This window comes from Diceros bicornis, chromosome 10 (assembly GCF_020826845.1).
Source record: "Diceros bicornis minor isolate mBicDic1 chromosome 10, mDicBic1.mat.cur, whole genome shotgun sequence".
In the NCBI taxonomy this organism is placed as follows: domain Eukaryota; kingdom Metazoa; phylum Chordata; class Mammalia; order Perissodactyla; family Rhinocerotidae; genus Diceros; species Diceros bicornis.
This window is the reverse complement of record NC_080749.1, coordinates 67217662-67239212: the sequence shown is the minus strand read 5'-3', so window position 1 is coordinate 67239212 and position 21551 is coordinate 67217662. Positions and strand designations below refer to the sequence as shown.

General features: G+C 35.8%; 1 long non-coding RNA gene across 1 annotated transcript; it reads left to right on the top strand.

Moving 5' to 3' along the window:
• Positions 1 to 867: 867 nt before the first annotated feature.
• On the top strand, positions 868 to 18500 carry LOC131410893 (uncharacterized). The gene is made up of 4 exons (XR_009221431.1): positions 868 to 936; positions 6533 to 6752; positions 17332 to 17512; positions 18427 to 18500. It is a non-coding gene; the product is annotated as an uncharacterized LOC131410893 (long non-coding RNA).
• Positions 18501 to 21551: the final 3051 nt, after the last annotated feature.

The following is a 21551-nucleotide window of genomic DNA, read 5'->3' as shown; positions in this document are numbered from 1 at the left end:
GTAACAGATGCTTTTTGAGGTCCAGAGATGTGCTTCCCTCTCATCACCAGTTTCAAATGTTCCAGGAGTGACCCCTGTGTGGGCTACATGTGTCCTTCTGTTGTGGCAGGGTTGCTCTTGCTGCAGGTGCCCAGGGAGGCTGGGCTGTCCACCTGGCTGGCTGGTTGCATTGCTCAGCTCTATATGGCTGCTATGGACCTTTTAGCCACTTTATCAGGTGTGGGGCCCCAGCACAGTTGGCCGCAAGGTCTAATAGTACATTCTTATTGCAGTTTTTCTGTTAAGTGAGTAGGCCCCCAGCATGGCTGGTTGTTAGGATCAGGGACTTACCATTGCTACAGGCCTCTGGCCTACAAGGCTCTTGTCAGCTCTCTGAGGATCACAGCTTAGTGGGTCTGGCCCCAGGCACAGGAGCACCCAATTGTTTTGGGCTTTGGAAGGTGGGGCTGATCCCCTATGTGGCTGTTTTAGAAGCACATGTCTTCTTCAGTTGACAAGCCCCACTGCCCACAGGGCCACGTAACCCCTGTCAACGCAGTCCTGCCCCATGCATGCACCCTGACCCCCTGATGTGGACCCAATTGTCCCGCTGCAGAGGTGCCACACACCCTACACCCTCCTCGTGTATGCCCTACCCCACAGAGGTGGACACTCTGGGTGCAGGCACCCAGCCTATGCAGGCCCACCAGTTGCCCAAAGGCTTGCTGTTGGGTGGGGCCAGTCCCTAGGTGGGCTGCCTGCCCTGGCTGAGCTGGATTAAATCAATGTTCTAGTGGGTGGGGCAGACCCCTGTGCTAACAGGCCAGGGGAAGAACTCCGATGTCTGCCAGTGTCTGTGTCAGCACGCCTGTACTAGGTCATGATAGTGGCTGCTGCCAATATCTCAGTCCCTGGAGAGGTCTCACCTCTCACCGAGATGTACCCAGATCCTATCAGGTGAGTCTCTCTTCACCAAAGGACTGTGAATCTTTCTTTCTGGTGATTTTATGTTGCTTTCTGAAATGGGTGAATTTGTGCATGGGCCCTTTAAGAGCTGGCTTTTCTTTCCTTAAGTCTGATAGCTTTTCTGGGGATATTCCCTGCCGCTGTTAGTAGCCAGAAAAACCAGACACAATGACACTTGTCTCAGTTGTGCTGAGATCAAAAGATGTTTAGAGCAGTAATGTTCCCTGGCTTAGGTCCCCCACTCCTCCAGGGAAGGCTGCGTAACTTTGGATTGCTCCCCGGCAGCTGTGAAGCACTGTGGCTTGTGAAGGTGGCTTTTTTTTCTCTCTGGAGAGGAATATCTGCCTCTTCTACTTCAGTCAGGACTCTCATTACGGGGGTTCTTTTTGTCCAGTTTTCAGTTCTCTCTCAGGGCTAATTGTTCCAAGAGTAGCTGTAAATTTGTTGTGTCCATGGGAGGAGTTGAGTTCAGAGTCTGTCTACACTGCCATCATTACACCAACTCTCCTAATTGAGATTTCAAAACCTTTTCAGTGCTATTCTGGTCTTCTCTGTTTATGTGCTTTTCAATGAATGACCAATCTGAAACCTTGGCAATATTCTGTACAATACTTTTGTTGTCAAATATTTTGCTGTGTGATTCTCGTCGGTTAAATGCATAGGCCATTCTGGAGTCTGCCTAGAATTTCATATACAGAATCCCTTTCTGCAGCTCCCTTCTCTCCCTATCTATACCTTTGACTTTCTCATTGGGTGGATGTTGGGTCCTTCACATTTGCTGTCATTCAGTTAGAGCAAGCTTAGAATAGTCAACAGGACTCCATTTCACAGTCTCCACAGCACATGGTAGAGAGGTGAAAGGGTGCTGCTTCTTTGCTGATGTTCACTTAGTTTAGGATTGAGATTATACACATAGCTTAACTCTACAGTTTCCGTGGCCACAATGCCAAGTGTGGAGGGGAGGGGATGTACCTCTGCTTGTGTTAGTGAGTATGGGGTAGTTAACAGGGCTCTGATACACAATATCCACAGTGCATGGTGGAGAGAGGTAGGGACGCTGCCCCCTTAGTGTAGAACAGGGACGGAAGTCAGAGTTTTGTCCGGTGTCTAGGGCACACTGTGGGGAAGCAATGAGGTGCAGCTTTTATCCGTTATTCCAGACTCGGAGGAAGCTCAAAAAAGTTATGTCTTATAGGGCCACCCTTTTCTCAGTCTTTATGTAGAAAGTTGATGCTTTCTTGGGGCTTTTTTTTCATCTGTTGCCATTGGCATTTCTGGTTTATGGGCTTCTGTATTACCCTAGGGTTTATGGGCTAGGATAACTAAGAGGCAAAACAAACAAATAAAACCCAGAGAATTCACTTTTAGGTAATTCTTCAAGTCATAAAATCCCTAGCTAGTTTGCCTTCTTTTCTCTGCTTTCAGATTCCTCTGATAGTTTTTTATGTGCTTTGTTCAGGATTTTTAGTTGTAATTAGTAGGAAGAATAAGGGAGAATGTACTAACTCCTTTTCCGGACAAAGACCAATGCTTAGTCGATTTTAAGGCCAGATATTCAGTCCTAGCCTCATTTTCTGTTTTTTAGCATTTGATAAATATGTTCTAAGTGCTATTAGCTCTCCTAGAGAGTTATAAAGAAAGTAGAAGACTTTGTCCCAGCCCTCAAGTCTATTATGATCAAATTCAGTCAAAATACATTTATTGAAAACCTTCTGTTTTCCCAACACATTTCTGAGCTGGGAATAAATGTTATAGTCTAGTTGGGGAACATACATTCAAACATATAATCCCATTACAATGGACAAAAAATATATTATGAAATATTTTAAAAGATTACTGAAGGAATGAGTATTTCTTTTTTTATATATGCACATTAATGCAACCTTGTGACAACTGAGCTTGTTTTGGGGAACTAAGCAGGAATTTGTTAGACTATTTGGGAAATGAGACAGAGTAAAAATACACATTTTCACACAAGAAATCTACAAATTCACATAGCCAGTAAAGCCTATACAGAGATATAATTGTTAGATGTGGGAAGAGGAAAAGGATAAGGAATAGGAGAAATGAAGTAAAATGTATTTTGATTTGGTTTTGTGGAACAGTATTTTAGGTGTCAAGATCAGTCATAGAGAAAGGTGAACTATACGAATTCAAGCCATGACATATATGTGGGGAAAAGCCATATGATTTTCTTACTATGGAGATGGTCGTATGTTCCTATTTTGAGAATGGTGAGAATGGTAAAGAGCTCATTATCAGTCATTTTAATTTTATAGGTGTCTTAGTTTAAGCTACTATAAAAAAGTACTATAGACTGGGTGGCTTATAAACAACAGAAATTTATTTGTACAGTTCTGGAGGCTGGAAGTTGAGATCAGGGTGCCAGCATGGTTTGCTCTGGTGAGCTCCCTCTTCTGGGTTACAGACTGTGGGCTTCTCATTGTATCCTCACATGTTTGGAAAAAGGGCTAGAATGCTCCCTGGGGTCTCTTTTATAAGGACATTAATCCCATCCATGAGGGCTCTACTCTCATGACCTAATTACTTTCCAAAGGCTTTACCTCTTAATGACACCACATTGGGGGTTAGGATTTCAACATATGAATTTTGGGGGAATACACTGTTTAGTCCCTTGCATTATGAAAGGGAAATACCAAGCTACAAAAACTAAATATCAGTACAATACCTATATAATGCCATGCTCACTAGAGTATACGAAAAGGAAAGAGAAATGAAAGTTAAAGAAAGCCATGGCAGTAACTCAAAGACAAGTTAATTAATGTCAGAATCACTCTGACAGAATGACCCTGAAGTGACATGGTCATTTTTTAAAAGTCCTGAGAGAGGAAAAATGATTACAATAATTCTTTATGGAATATAGTTTTTTAAAATTAAAAACAAATAAAAACAATTTTTATTTAATTCCTAAGTGACTTAGAAACTATTTTCCTCTAAAAAGAAATTATAATTTATTTCTGAAAATGCAATACCATTTTTAGACTCTAATCATATTTGATATACATCAATTATAATAGAAAGAAGGCCAAAATCAAGTCTTAAGAATTATTTTCATAGTACATTGACTTATGTAATAAAATTAATTTTGAAATAGTTGAGTTATCTGGTTTTAAATAAATCAAGGTATTAAGATTAAAGATGTGGAAAATTAAATTTCTCCATAGTGTGATGAAATGGCTTGCAATCTCTTCATTATATAATAGCAATCAAATAAGTCCATTGAAATCATATATTTCTCTTAATATTTCATTAACTGATGACATATCATGAACATTCAAAATATTTAGAAAGTCCAAATCTGCCACTCCAAAGGAGAGAAAACTGACTGCAGTCAGACACAATTGTCTTACCTCCACCTGCCAACTAACAATGTTAAGAGAAAGACAATGGGTCCTGGAGGAGAGAGAGCTTCTCTTGGAGTTTTGTGGGAACATCTTCTAATGCTGAAGCTGCTATGGGTGAAAAAAAGGAGAAAGACTTATACGGCTCAATGAATCAGGCAGAGAAATAAACCCTTGCTATATTGGGAGTGCATTTGGCTGTAAGCAATAACCAACCAGACTCTTAGAGGCTTAAATACCTAGGAGGTTATTCATTTTACACTACAAAATGTCCAAAGGTAGGTTGTCTAGGGATGACATGGCTGCACAAGGATAGCCAGAAGGGCTCAATCTTCTATATTCCTGCTCCACCATGTTTAGCACGTTACTACCATTCTCAAAGTCTGAAAATGGCTACTGTGTCTTTAATCATTGTACCTGTTGTCCAGGCAGAAAAAAAGGGAGAGATGAAAGGAAGAAGGGCAAGCAACTGAAGAGGCATGCAAACCAAGGCTGTCCCTGCTAAAAGCTTCTCAAGAACACCCTTACTCCACCCCGAGGGGATCCACATATCTTATCGGTCATAATTGGGATACTTGGCCACGCCTGGCTGTAATGAAGTCAGGGATCCTGAGAGCCAGCATTCACACCACTTTGGGAGAGAAAAGAAAGAGAGAAGAGACTGTGAATTGCTTGCTTTTGAATAGGACCGAAGCACAGACTGCGCCACTGGGGATGGAGACGATATTGTCACGTGTGGATTGAGTGAATTGATTTTAAGAACAGCCAAGTTGACCTTAATGTCCTTAAATATTCAATGTAGTTTGCATCATAAAAATATACAAAATCTCCACATCTTCTGGAATATGCTTTATCTCCCTAGGCCTCTGGTCCAATAACTATTCAATTGAATCTCTTTACCCTTAGTCTCTTAATTCTGTTGATTTATTGCTCAGATTTATCTCCTCTTGTTGTTTTAGAATTTGACTACGACTCATTCTAAAATTTGCTTTCTGTCTAGCTAGGAGAGTTTGATTTCTAGTATCTCCCAGCTTTTGCAGTATTTTTGTCTCTGCTTCTCTCTGTGTGTCTTTCTTGATTAAGCTCAAGTTATGGCCAGTAGTGGCTCCAAGGCTCACATCTTTTCAGCTTCACCACAGGAGAGGAAGGGACTCTATCTTTTTAATTTCCTATTTGAAATATTCTAGAGAAAGACTTTGCTGACATCGTCTGCATCACATGCCCACCTCAGAAAACACGAGTAGTGAGATTAATTCCACTGTGAAATGTGCGTGAGTGCGTGTTCAATCATTTCGCTAAAAAAAGAGCAGGAGATTTCTCAGCAGAATTGGGAGAAAGTACGGATAGGATTAAAAAAAAAATGGTAAACATTATTCTACCAAATAAGGTTCTATTTTTTTTTCTATGCTTAAAAAATACTACACAATAATTTTTTGTGGTTGGCAGGGAGAATGGCTATAAATTCTTTTCTAAAATCTTAGATTAGCTCTCAACAGCAAGTCAATTAAGCATTTCATAAATTATTCCAAATTTCAAGGAAAATCATCTTCTCTATTAAGCCATATTCCAGGTTGTTAATTACAAAGAGTAGACCTGCAAGTAAAGATGATAATGGGAACACATCTAATCTTACCTAGGATGAATAGAAGTATCAAACAGTGTAAATATGCATTTTCTTAGGTCCTGAGTCTTCTTCTAAAGTGTATCCTGACAGTTCTAAAGAGAAAATGAGAAAAAATATTAAACGTATTTTACACTTACTAAAATTGTGGGTAAAATACTGCCATTTAGCTGATAAATACTGAACTTGACTGTATCTGTTGGAATATTCTGCCTTTGTTACTACACTCTACCCAGAGTTATAGTTCCATTTTGGCATTCACTTTTAGGCCTATGACTACGATTTAGCAAACCATATTCCCATTTAGATTCGGTTCAATCTCATTATCTCTGAGAACTGAGTGCTATGGCAGTTTGATGGAGCAAGTGATAGTTGGTGGTTTTCATTCTAGGTGGGCAGTAAATAATAAATACAGTGATTTACTGTTGAAAGTGTAAATGAAAGATGTCAGCAGATGCAAAAGAGCATTAACAGCTTTCATCCGAAAGCAATAGCACCTTAACATTGTGTAAAACAATTGTTAATGAAGCACTTTCACCTATATTATATTGTTTAGTTCCTAGAGTATGTCAGTGAGGTATGAAATGTTTTCTTCATTTTTTAGAGAAGAAGATTGTTACCAGAAATACGACTTGCTCAAGATCCTCAGCTGTTAAATGTAGCCCAGAAACTCAAACCCAGGTCTTTTGATCCTAGTCCTATTTCAGGTCTATTTTTATACCACAGCTGCTCCTTTGATTATAAGATGAAATATTCTCTGTCAGCTCTATGACAATGACATGAAGGAACTTGAAGTAAAGGTCTTCTTTATGACAAAATCGGAGGTAATTTAGTCATTCATTCCAACAATATTTATCGTGAGTCAAGTACAAGTTTTATCCCTAGTACCCAGAATATCTGCCACTTATAAAAAGTAAGATAAATGGATATGTATGATTAATGAGTGGATGAATGAATGAATGACTGCTAAGTCAAGTAAGCATCATGCTCCACTCATGATACAGTGATAAGTTAAAGACCCTGCTTTCAAAAACTTCCCAGTTAGTAGGAGATATATACATATCAATAAGAAAATACTATATGAAGTGACAAGTGCTGAAGTAAAAACTATACAAGATGTTTTGAGAGCATATAAGTGGTGGATAAGTTGAGCAAATCTTCACGGAGCTGATGATATGTGAGGTCCACCTTGAAGGACTAAGCAGATCTCACAGAGAGAAGGAGAATCACGCGCCAAAGTGAAGGCAAGAGAAGGCAAGTAGTTCCACGTGAGGCTCTAGTTCAAGCAGCACGGGTCAGGGAGCAGGTGGGGATGGTGGAATGTTACTGGCACCTTGTGAAGGATGTGGTTTTGTATTCCATGGTAATAAATGAATTTGTATTTTAGAACGTTAACCTTGGTGGTAGCAGGGAGGATTAATTGGAGCAAGGATTGCTGCTAACTAGACATTTTCCTTGGTGTCTGGCTTGAACAGGGGAGAATGAACTCCTGAACCACAGCACAGAGGGTGAAGGTGAGGAGACAGATTCTAGAGATGCTTAGACCCAGTTTTGTGAGGCTTGATGCTTTAACAAATTTGAGGGCTTTCTCTAAAAAAAGTGTTCTAAATTATAAATACAAAATTAGGTATGAAAGCAAACATTTATTTATAATGAGGAAAAGAACTGCAAAACATCACTAAATTTATAAGGCTGACAAATGCTACAAATTTCATAAAATCTAGAAAAATGACATAATATTTCTATGAATTACCCTCCTGACACAGATCTATATATTATAGATATATAAACTTTTTGGATGCATACTCTTTAATGTCTTCATATGGCAATGATTTTATAATAGTATTTTCTATGGAGCGATTAGGAAAAAATTAAGACTTTTTCTAATATAGTTAATCAATTTTTTAAATTGATAGTTTGGATGCAAAAATGTGTGATTTTACTCACAGTTGTATCTGCTGCTTATAGTACTGCTGCAGGTTTGCCTACAAACATAGGAATTCTGATAAATTTCATTTCAAGCATTTTTCATCAAAAAAAAAGAAGCAAATGAGTATGGTGGGCTTATAATTGGGCAGGCTGCTTTATAAATCATATTTCTAACCAGAAATAACTTTCGTTTTGCTTAGGCATTTGTGGAAACCAAATATTCTTTTAAAATTATGTATGTTTGAAAACTGGAAGTATTTTCCATATATTGGTTTCTGGTTCTGTACATGTTCAACCTTATTTCTCCTCCATTCTCATAGTTCTAGTGCCAGATGCCAGAGGACACCTTCATATAGAGATAAATTTATGGCCTTTCACCCTCCTGCGGTGATGCTGGGTGGGTCAACACAGTGGGTGGCAGGAGTACTTCTGGAAGCCATTCCTACAGCAGGAATGCTAGCAATTATGTAACCATGCATAGAAGTGACTGTGAACCACATTGATGTATTCCAGTAAACCTAAACAAGTATTTCCAACTCAATTGCCCCTTAGCTGGATTCCAAACATGTTTTGTGGTCACCCTAACACTACTCAACAGGAAGGGAAGTGTGATGAGGGATGATCACTGTGAAGACAGCCATCTTAACTGATGGTGATGCTTACTTTTGAAAATTTTAGAAAAACATATGAATATATGGACACATTGGTAGAGCCCCTCAGAGTGTTAGAAGAGGTCTGTGCATGCAAGAGGCCCCAAAGTTTACACTATGTTAGTTTATGGTGAACCTGCCTCTGGAGGATGGAACCTGTCTCTGGAAACTGTTTGGATATGAAGGATGAGAGAAACAGGACTCGTGGAAGGCTGATGGATTTTTCTACCTTGCATTACCTGTTGGATGATAATATGATAAACGAAAATTAGGGTAACCGATTTTCTAGGTTTCATTGTCCTTTTTTTAGCACTAAAAGACCCTTACCCTGGAAACATGCCCCCAGGCTGCAAAAATCTGTTTTCAGGTGAGGGAGCTTGGGGAGGAGAAAGTACCAAACTGAAAAGTCAGCCCCAAAAAGAGGGACTGAAAGAAAACCTGTTTTTAGTGTCAAATGGAGACAGTACAGATTATCTGCCTTTCAGAGTTGCTGCTGTTTTCACCTTTGACCACTGATGCTGGTAACCATGATTTGCATTTCATGATAATGTATCATCCTCTGTTGGATCACTCCAAGTGATGCAATTTCAGGGTGACACTTGAGCGCATTGTAATCGTGAGCATTAATAATCTGTCTTTGACTTTGCCCATGGATTCATTGTTGTGCTTTGTGTTGAGATACTGCTTGTGGAAATAAACAAAGATCACCCGAATGAGAGCAAACAGGGACCATTTATTCAGAACTTGTTATAGTAAAAGGGTCAGCCACCATCACTTGCATTTGGCAGAGACTCAAAGTATGCAGGGGAACTGGAAATCTTTCTAGTGGAGAAAAGGAAGGCTTCAGGTATGCCTGATTAGAGGTTACTGGCACAGGAAGCTGGAAGCGGGCTAAGTAGCAGCAGGGCATCCTAGGTAATTGGTTTGGGAGTATGTTTGACTTTCTCTGGTTGGTTCTGAGGTGGAAGCAAGAGCAGAATTTAGGAGAGCTGGCAGTTATTGACCAGATCCTGATCCTTCTGGGCTGATTGCTGCAGAAGTTGTGGGTCATAGTTCTATTGTCATATATGGCTGGGTCCTTGTCTATTTGTATATTCAGTCTCTCATGCTAGTTTGATTTTAACATTGTGAATATTATGACTGTTTTCTAAGAATTCAGATAATAAAAGTAAGAACAACTACAATACCAAGAGGAGCATTACCTAGACATTACCAAAAAAGAAGGATCAACAACTTTGTTATTTTAATGGTAGGACACATACAACTGCATTAGGAAGATAAATAACCAAAACAAATTATTTTGCACGATGTGCTGAAAAGAATTGGGGAGTGGGCATGGTGGAGAAGGGGGTGGGAAAACATACATAGAGATTGAATCTCATACGACTGGCATGACACAGGTGAGTACTTATAGATCAGTTAAAAGTTTTTCTGTCTCCCCCAAAATATCAACAATCAGTTGAAAATAGCGGCCACTGAATTAACTTGGGCATACCACAGCAATGAACCTGCATTATTGTATTGTTCTCTTGATGGCTCTATCAAACTCTGTAAAGTGCCATTAACTGTTTCAGAAATTGCAACTAAAATAACCCGTGGGAAAACAAAAGAGGGGGTTTGACAACAGAAACATTGGCCTTTTACAGTGTAGATCTGATTCTGCCAGATCTCAGAAAGGATCATGCTTTCTACAGTGGGTCAAGTGATCTGTGGTATCTCAGTAACCACAAAATGTTCCTCTCAGCTCTTAAGTACTTTGATTTGAAAAAAGCAATGGGGTTCAAATGGTGTTCTTAATTTCTATGAGATTTCAATGAAATTTCAGAGAACATAAAACAAAAGACTGATGACATCTTGTCCAAATACAAACTAGACTTTACTCCTACATCTACATATTCAACAGAAAACTTACATATAAATTTTGGCGAATTCCATTCAGCCTGTCAACTACTTAGGAAAGAAAATGGAAAGATCTTACCAGCTAAATGGCCAGCACACCTACAGCATGCGGCTAAAGAAGGAGCGTGATTTACTTACCTGCCATACTGAGGCTTCCATAATGAAGGTTTTGTGTCACTTTGTAGTTTCCTCCAAACATCACATAAAACAAAAGAAGCATGTAATCAGATTTTTAACTTTATAGATATGGAAGGAAATAGATTCCTTGGTCGTGTGCCTAGAAGATGGCTATCACTGTTGCTGGGAATAGAAAAGATCTTAAAATATTGGCCTGCCACAAAATCACGATTTCAAAGTGTAGAACAAGAAAAAATTCCTCCTCTAATTTGGAAACATATAGGATAAAAATGGATAAAAAGGTTACAGTAAAACAAAAATTTATGTGCTGTTTCCTTAAAATGTTTGATAATCTTTGAAGAGTCCCTAAAGTGCCTAGAAAAGGAAGAACTGACTACAGTTGAGTTTTTCAAGCTTAAATGTAAATTGCAACAAAAACTCAGAGAGAGAAAATGGCTCATTGTCAGAAATAAGACTGCTTCAGGACGCAAAGAGATGTTACCAGAAAAAGGCAGTGAAGTTAAACATGATTTTTCCAATTTCTTTACTAAAACTGCAATTTCTTTGGAATTCAACTTTGATTTAACAAATTCAAATTACCTCTGTGCTTTAAAACAATTTTCTCTGAGAAGGAAGTACCTTATGATAACCTCCAATGTGCTTTGGAATGTTGACTATGATGATATTTTAGACATGAAGAGCCTATATGATGAATTTATGTATGCAGAGGACCTGATTGACATATAGCTGGCCTACCAAAACAAGCCTGCAGATACAAAAGAGAAGAACATGTTAGGAGAGCTGGAAATGAATTGCTACAAGTCCAAAAACCTGCTGTTGCCAGTAAGTAAAATCCTGAATAATCCATGTTCAAGCACTTTCATTGAGAGGATATTTACATTAAGGTCATCACGTTTGACTGACACCAGGAATCAGCGTAATGTGGGCTTGATAGGAGCAGAGCTGCCCATCAAAGAGAATTTCACATTTGGCTGTATTTAGTTTTATTGCTACGTAAAAGAAAAGGGGTATGTCCTAAATCCCAAAGGCAGTTCAGAGAAGTAGCATTCGAAAAGGAAATAGAAAAATATTCTACTTTCTCATAGGTCAGAAAGAAACATACCAATGTTATTTTTTATTAAATATAGGTAATACCTGTTTAATTAGTCTGTATTTATTTTCTTCTTTTAAAATATCTTACATTTCAGTCTTTTAAGAACACTTAAAAACATAGCCTACAAAATTTAACTACCCAATAAAAGTTTCAAAAAGGAGTTAAAATAAATTGTTGTATAAGAAGATAGGGAGCAAATTATAAACTATAAACTTGTTATATTTTCTTTACTCATGTACCTGTTTAATTAGTCTTAACTGTCTCATTAATTTATTTACTTCTAATTGCCATTGTTAACTAGTTCTATTGCTGTTTTGTTTAAATTATAGCATTTATATAACAGAAAAGTAAATAATAAGTAAAAACCTATTGGTTTGTTTTGATTAATAAGTAAATAATTTTTCTATAACTTTAAAATTCATGGAAGTCTATGTGAAAATTTTTGCTAATACCACTTGTAAAACTGAGCTATTTTTAAAGAACCCCAAATTTCTATGCTTTTGAATACATGCTTTTGATTAATCTATTTATAAATACAAAGATCAGAGTAAATATAGCCTCATTAAAGTGATATACATAAACCACTATAGTATATATATAAATAAATATTTGTTTTTCCTTAGAACATATTTTAAATGTTATTTTGTCTTTCTATTATGTTGTAACTTTTGAACTCTGTTTTTAATTTCATATCCTTTCATACAATAGATATTGATTATTTCTTTCCCTTCAGAGAGTGTTTTATTATCTCAATGTTTTGGCTTAAGATACTAAAGATTTTTCTTTGCAGGCAGTGTTCTGAGGCTAATATTTAACATTCTATGTGTGATTCTGGATTAAATAATTTAAGTCATCTATTTAATCAGTGAGTATCTCTGATATACCTGCTTCTAGGTCTATTTCTAAGTACTAAAGGAAAACAAACAGCTATAAAAGAGCAATGCTGACTGTCGCCTCACATGCACAGTGATTATATTTCCATAGTGTATCTGTTTCAGAGCCTCCAAATTAACAGATTATAAATAAAAGTTATATTTCAACGTTATAGAATTTATCTCTCTTAAGCATGCGTATTGAGTTTCTTGAGGAGCTGAATTCTTAACAATTAATTGAAAGGAAACTCTAAATTAAATGCTTCATTGAATGTTAACAATTTCATACTTTGACAATTGAATGTTAATGGTTTCAAATGACAAACAATCCCCCAAATTTATTCTAAAAAATACAGAAGCCAAATAATCCCAAGAAGAGTTCTGATGAAATTTTTTATTGGGATTTTGCTCCTGGCTAAATTGAAATGCAGGTGAAATTATTCTTTGTTGCTATTCTCTCGGCCATCTCAGAGATCTCAAGTCCCCCTAGGACCCATATGCCTTTCAGTAGAGCACATAAAACAACAGAGGCAGAAAGGAGTGGAGGAAACACAATGCCAGTTGCAACCAGAAGAGCTAGCTTTCAGACACAGGTGGGTCCCTTTCTAACTAATGATCTTAGCTGAGTCATTCTTTGAGCATCAATGATCTTGTTTACAAAATGGAGATAATAATTCTTAATCCATATAATTTTTGAGAAGAGTAACTGAGATTATACTTGAAAAGATGCCTAATGTGAAGGCTGGCAACTGAATGACATTTAATGCATGTTCATTTTTCATTCTTTAATTTGTTCACTCATTATTCATGATTCACTTCTGTTTTTTTAGTCCCTAAAACCAAGTCTCAGTCCCAGATTGGCTTTTTATTCATTCCTTCTTTTCTCCAGCATCACTTAAGTATTTGGCTTACATGTATTTATTTCACTCCTTCTGGCTTTTCTATAGAAAGGGGAGCACTTTCTAAAATACCCTAATTTTTTCTTTCTCTGAAACAAACATAAAAAAAGAAACCCATATATTAGAAAGTAATGATAACAGTTGATATTCCTGGACTTTTTTCAACAGTGAATTGGCCTAGGATTCTCTGTATACTCCCTTCTTAAATGTTATTTGAGAATGCTCTTGTTCTTTTTCTGTTATGAATCAGTTCAGCACAATCTTATGTCTCTAACTGATTTTACTGATGAGTGAAATATCAATCTTCAGTCCAAAACAGATTCTTCATGAAAGTTATGCCAAGACTGATGAGATCTCTCATCTTCTCCAGAATGTGTTTCTTAAATTTCTGTCATGACTCTATGTTTTTTCCCTTCCCAACTCTTTCTACCACCATTCACTTTTTTTTTTTAGCTCTGGACTCAATGAATTTCTACCTTGTAGATTCCTCAGAACTCTTGGATCCTGCCTTTGTTGGTCTCTGGATGAAGAACGAAGTCTCCGTCTTAGCTCTTCAAATTTCCCCAGACCTAAATGTCATCTATTTTGCCCCTCCTGAAAACCTTCATGGCTCTAGTTCCTGGAAACTCTACCCTCTCTTCTGATCTGTTTTACTTTTCTGTGCAGTTTTCCCATTTCTAATCAATGTTAAAGTCAAAGTTAGGGCTGTGCTGAAGGCATGAAGCTATATGCCTTTATATATTAGTATAAACTAGTCTTACTAGTTGTCACCCTGCTCTGATGGCAGACCTATTTGTCTATGCTATTAAAATTTATTTTTCCCCTGAAATAGCAGATATCCCCATCTTCTTGTTTTAGAGCTCATGCCCTCTCAGGGCATTTATTCTTTCTTCAACAAACATTTTTGAGCTGCTTCTTTATTCACATCCTGGGCTAAGTGGTCAGAAGAAAACAAAACAAAATATAATATATTTCCTAATCACAAGGGGTTCTCAATCCAATAGGTAGTTTACTGATAGTTAATTTGTATTCTACTTGATAAATAATGTACTAGAAGCAATCACAGGATGCTGTGTATAGAAGGGGAAATTAACCCAGAAAGCTTCAGGAGATACTTGAATAGAGTAGGTTTAGTTTGATGAAGAAATGGGGAAAGGTCACTTCAGAACATCATGTGCAAATACATGGCAATGTGAAACCATGCTTCTTTAAAGAATTTGCAAAGCATTAAGCGAGCTGAGGGAAAAGTACATTTGAGAAGTGTTAGAAAATATTGAATGGGATGTTTACAGGGCCAAATATAGAGAATTAAAGGCAATAATGTCCTTTGAGGGAATTTAACTTTAAGAATTACTATACATATTTTTGCTTTTGTATTTATCCTACTTAATTCGTCTTTGCCAAAAATTGTCTTCTCTTTGTCTCATTCCTCTTTCACTATCAGATAATCTAATCTACACTGTAGCGTTACTGACGTGAAACGGCTAACGTGTTATCTCTCTAAGTACCAATTACTGAATAGTTGTATCTCCTGGAAATGTCAATGTTTTAACACACTCACAGAATATATATCTAAGGGTGAAATTTTAGCCACTTAGGTAGGTCTGTATGAGGAATTGTTTTAGGCATTAAGTCTTTCCCAACGCTGGAAATAAATTCTGCTTCCTATTTTTATCTATTTCGTGCCTGTAAACATAGCATATACTTGAAGGTTGGATCTAATTTGTAACAAGATTTATTCATCCCTCACGTGTAGACTCTGCCTTTAACGATCAGTTGTGAAACTTGGAAGTTCCATATTACATATGAATTTAAGAAAATGTTACAATTTTTAGTTGAATTTATGTATATTTGGTAGTTTGCGTCTTACAAAGATTTGGTCCCTTTCATCTAAGTTATCAACTTTGTGGTCATAGAGTTATTTGTAGTGTTTATTATGTTTTTCAATGTCCAAGAATTCAGTAGTTATGACCTCTGTTTCTTATCTGATATTGTAATTTGTGTCTTCTTTTTTTTTAATTAGGCTGGCTAAAGATTTGTCAATTTTATTTATCTTCTCAAAGAAACAGTTCTTAGATTCATTGATTTTCTCTATTGTTTTTCCCTTTATATAGTAGTATATAATGGTTCTTTGACTCTAGAAAGATTAATATACAAGAATTTGAGGGAGTAAGTCAAATTTTTTATGCTCTGAATTGAAGTATGCAACAAGGATCATGTAGGCGCACACAAACACACGAGGATGGATGAGAGTAGAGTTGCTAATGCACACACTTACTATAGACTACATCACTCTGTCTTGTTTAATCCACATTCAATTTTTAATTTGTTCATGCTAGGGGAGGGCTCTTATACATTGGGTGGTGTTGGGAGGTCTTTCTGGTGATAATATTTGAGGTGAAGAAGAAAAACTGAGCCACGTAGATTAATGGGTAAGAATATTTCAGGAGGAGGAAGAAACAGCAAGTTCATGAGGTGGAGAAAGCCTGGCTTGTTCAAGGAATATCAAAGAGTGGGTGGCTACAAAAAATGTACTCATATTCACTAAGATGAAAGAGGAGTAATTATTATAATAATAATAGAGTAAATTATTTGAGGAAGCCCAAACTTTTAGAAATCAGCACCCATTCCCCACTTACTCTAGAAATGTAATAGTTTTTTAAGATCTGGCATCTGCAAGATTTAGAGGTTGGTTGTTAAAGTCAGGCCAGTAGGAAGTCTATGTAATCATCTACATAGTCCCCTTCCATTGTCCACTATGGATTAAATAGTTATCTTAAAGGTGGACAGTTTGAAATCTGTGGTACCTGAACAGAGACTTTCACTTTGTTTTTCCCTTTACTCTAGTAGTTCAGTGGTTCTCAAGTTTTCATGCACATAAAAATTACTATATACAATTGTGCATACAAAATGAAGTTAGACGTTACATGAGGATAGCCAAAAAAAAATTTTTACAATACACAATTATTAGAATATATTCTATCTTTGGAATTTTCCGCCTAATTAAGTTGCAACCCCACTGTAGTTAACTGAAAAGGAATCCACTGTCTTTGAAGATACTGCAGAAATTTGTTGCTTATGAAAACTTTAAAATGCATATCCAAATTAAGTAACCAACGTGTATCCTCATAAGAATTTTCATGTCAATAATATGAAGATATTTTTAATTTCACATGTTTTAATACATTAAGAAATAGTTAAATATTAATAAAAAGGAAAGACAATAAGTAATAATCAGTCAGTGGGCTTTAATATAGTTTATAACGATTGTAAATTTGATAATCAAACATGAATTTTCCCTCTTGTTGAATGTTTTTTAAACCAAAAATATAATAACTTGATGGTACTATTTAATGAAATTATGCAATGCTCTACTTTTTCTCTATAGACAACAAGAAAATTTAAGTTTTACTGCAAGAAACAATTTTTATTGTTCAGCAAGCACAGATATTGACATTGATATTTGTTAGAATGGGTCACTCTGCAGTGTGAAATGTAGTCAAGAAGTCTGCCCACCTCAGTGAGCACTCTAAGTCTCAGTCTTCAGTGGTGAAACATGTTTTTTTCCAATGGATATTTCCTCTAGTGGATATTACTGAGAACTTACCATGTGCACATGGACCACGGCGTGGTTACTAAGAACATCTCTAACTTCCAGGGTCTTATGGTCTAATGCATGATAACAGGAAAGAGTTGGTCACAAGGTCATATGTGTACAGATGAATGTAGTGATTTAGACCAAAGAAATAATTCTGTTTTTTTAAAATTTTAAATAACTAGTGGAGGTATTGATGTCATGCATCTTAATCTATTGAACCACAGAAATGATTATGAGTGAAAGAAGGGGAAAAGCGAAATGTATAATATCTTAAATTTTTGGCCATTGTTTGGTTTGCTTTAACCTAAACATTGACTTTTGACAGGAAGACATTTTGCCTAGTCTGTGAAGTCTTTGGTGGCACGCTCTTAAGGGAGAGTTGCAGTGGCGTTGTGAATCCTTACAATGTCTGCACATTTAATAAACTGCAGTAGGTGCTGAGTGATTGGGGATTGTCAATAAACCTTTCACAGTTCTCCAGAGACCTGCCATCGCTGCTAGACAGTGTGAGTTTGGAGATCCATTTCATATATTTTACATCTAGCACTTTTGGGACATTGTACACATGTAAGTAGACACTCAGAAATGATTGACAAATTGAGTTAATTATCATCTTCTCACTCTTGGTTGTATGTCTATGCTTGATAATTTTTGTGTTCAGATAGGAATCATATAATTGATAACCATTTCTATCTTAAAAATGAAAGTCCTAGTTACACAATTCTGCTCAAGTTTTATGACTTTTCTTTTTCCCACTAACTTATTGTTCAGAGATAAATTTTGTTAGAACTTACCCCACTTATATAAGGAATTTACACTATCTTTAATATCCATGCCGCTCTTGTGACAATGATAATGCTAACTCTTACTAAAAATTATGAAAATATTATTTCAAATCCATTTATATTGGTCAGAATACATATTGAAATTAATTCCAAAACCAATCTAAAGGCATAGCCTAGAAGTGAAAAATTAGCTGTCTTCAGTTGAAGCATTTAATAAAAGGAAACCTCTATAAATATGGATGCAGTACAGCTATATTTTCTAATGATTTACATCAGATATTATGCATTATATGCCTAATAACTGCTTTTTCTTTTCATAAATAAAACCTTCACTTTTGTATTAATGCTTATAAAACGAACTCAAGTTTTGACCAAATTCTTGTTAACCTCCAGATAATTTTTTCAGTACTAGTTTATCAGTGTTTGGTTATACTACAGGATTTTAAAAGGCATATATTTGAGAATTTTTAATTAATAAAGGAAAAAATAATCCTGAACTTTAGTTATTTAATAATATAGAAAGAAGGTATACGCATATATACATGCATGAAAATATATATAATATTGATCATGTATGGTACATCTATGCATACACTTGTATTTTTTACATATTGTCATTTCTGTCACATTCTCAGTCATGAGTCATGAGCTGAAAGCTGTTCAGCATTCATCTGGAGATTTAATTCAAAGTTCAATTCTAAGAAGCAAGAGTGAATTTTGTCTCAAATTTTTGTCTCAATGTTCATTTGTTATTTTGTTTCTTTTGATAAATGGAATAAATCAATTTTTTCCCAAAAGAAATTATATCAAAATAAATAGCATGGCACAACTTCTCATTTACTTATTTTTTTCTTCCTGAGTTTGTAATATAGAATACTATTAGAATTATCACATAGAGAAGGAATATTAATTCTGAAAAACTTTCAAATTTAGCACACAGAGACAAACTTGCCTAAATTGTTTTATTAAATTGCAAAATTCTTTGAATATTTAACTGGCTTTGACATTCTGTTCATGAGGATTAGAAACAGGATATATATTGATGTCTAAATGTTTCTCTTGCCAATGACTAAATCTGTAAAATAGATAACATTTATTTTCCTATACCCAACTCCAAGTTTTACATTATTGTGTGTGTTTGCCTTTGTAGTTCAGAGACTTCAGAATGCCACATTGACCTCACTCAGTCGAGGAGGATCTCTCACAGGTGGATCTGGAAAGTCTTGGCCTCACCTTCACAATGGCCTCAAACTTAGACTATTGACTATCTTTTCAAGTGATTGTTTGCATAAGATCATTTTATTTGTGGGTATATATGTGCTAAACGGGTTAGTTTCTTATTTATAAACATTTAAAATACATAATAAGTTTAATGATATTTTCTACATCTGCATGTTTTTTAGCATGCTGGGAATCCTTAAAAAGCAGAAATGGCCTAGTTGTATATTAGCTGAATTTCATAGGGTAATGCAAATGAGATATGCAGTTTAAACTTTTATACCTCTCAGGAATTTTTACGTTTTAACAATGTCAGAAATCAAAGAAATAAGAAATAAATTTTTACAGATTATTAATTCAGGAAGACTATTTAAGAGATGAAGTTTCTCAGAAATTCACCAGATGAAAACCAGAAAGTTATTTCTAAGATAGTTGAAATGTTTTACCTCCATTACTCTCAAACTAGTCTAGGTTGGTCTTGGAATTGCTAATATTATATACAATTAGAATGCTTTAGGTTTTATGCTTCTTCTGAAAACCCAAATACTTTAATAAAAAAGTATTTTCATCTTGCATCATACCTTTCACAATAAATATGTAGAGATTTGGAAGACACAACTATTCCTTCATGTGAACCACCAAAACATAAAAATGCCCAAATTTTGTACATTGAGTCTTGTATTAAACAAATAAATACCTTCTAATTATTCTAATTTAGTTTTTTAAGTAATGAATCATTTTACTGGAGGAAGAAACAAAATTTTTATAGATTAGAATAACATAGACTTTCTCTGCATATATGCAGTAATATTTTCTAAATGCACCTGGCCTTGGAAGGAGTTCAGTTTTCTTTCATAGTGTCTTGCATTTCTCCATGTAAATAAATAATGATCAGACTGTTGTGACACTCTTCAAATTCAAAATGATTTTCAGCTATTAATAAATCTTAACAGCTATATGATGTAATTAAATATTAAGAAGTATGATTAAGAAGACTCACAAACCACTTAGTTGCTGGAAATCTATAAGAATTTACTATTACATAAAGATGAAGTTGTATAGCAATGAAAAAGAGACATTGCACAATATAATTTCTTTGAATACGTATTACCGAAAATGTAAAGATTCATTAGGAGTTTGTTTTCTTATCATTGACATTAGTAAAAGTGAAGAGAATGTGTCTAAAATTTTTGTAATATATATTTTATGCTTGTAACTTTTCAAAATCTGAATTGGTTTGAGAGCAGAGTTCTAAGATTTGAGAAACTAGATAAATGAATAGTTAGCATATCTCTTAGCATAGTTCTCCAGAATATCAATCATTTCTATAGTGCTCTGTGCAGGACTTGGAATAAGACAATAAAATATTAACATTCTTAAAAGTACCTAAAGTACAAGAATTCTAGGTGGTTGATTGAAAAGATATATGCATTATTTAGATAAAATCAAGCAAATGGCAATGTAGATTTTTTATCTTTTTGGTTGGAGTTCTAAAAATTTTAAAGCGTGGCATATTTTAGCCTTGATAAATATTATTCAAATTCTATGCTTACAAACTCTATAAAAAAGCAGAGTTAAGGTTATTTTCTTTCTGAAAAAGGCAGTTTTGAATATGAGGGTCTTTGCTTGGAAGATTGTGAGAGCAAGAAGATCACACTGTTCAAATACACCATTGGGAATAAAAAGGAAAACCTTGATAAGGCTGCTGAAGATTACTTCATTTTAAGCAAATTGCATTTTTATGTTCTTGCCACATGAGTTTGTAAAAGAGAATTACATATTTTCAACTAAACAGTATGGCATTTAGTTTTTTCAACAATATGTGAGTAAATAAGACTGTATACTGACAAAACATATGATTGTTTTAACCGAACTTCTCTATTTCACTTACTTGTGTTGTTTTAGTCTGAGGCAGGCGGGAATAAACACCAAGCTTGGGACATCCCCTTCTGGAATGCGGGTGTGAGGACCTCTGTGGACCAGCTCCTCAACAAAACAAACATAGCTGGTGAAAATTATGAAAAAAACCCTCAAAACCCAATGATTTAAACTATCTGGAAATTGTCCTAAGAGCAGATAGCAAATAAAGAAACATTTATTCAAGAGACTCTGCAAAAAGTCAGGAAGAACAATAAAAGTATGTGGCTCTTGTGTCTGCTACAGACACACGTATGATCTGCTCACCCCTCTCTCATGCCTTGCATTCAGCATGATAGAAGCTCTACTATAGGAGCGTATGGACAAGAAAACTAGGCTTCCTCTCCTCTAGCTTCCAAAGACTACAGTACTGTGTTAGTTTCCCAGGGCTGCTGTAATAAATTACCACAAACTTGGTGGCTTAAAACAGAAATTTATTCTCTCATTCTGGATGCCAGAGTCCAAAATCAAGATGTCAACAGAGCTGCACTAACGCTGAATGCTCTAGAAGGGAATCCATTTCTTGTTTCTTACAACTTGTGGCGGCTCCAGGTTCTCCTTGACTTGTGGCCGCATCTCTCCAATCTCCACGGTCACATGGTTTCCTCCTCTGTGCATCGCTTAT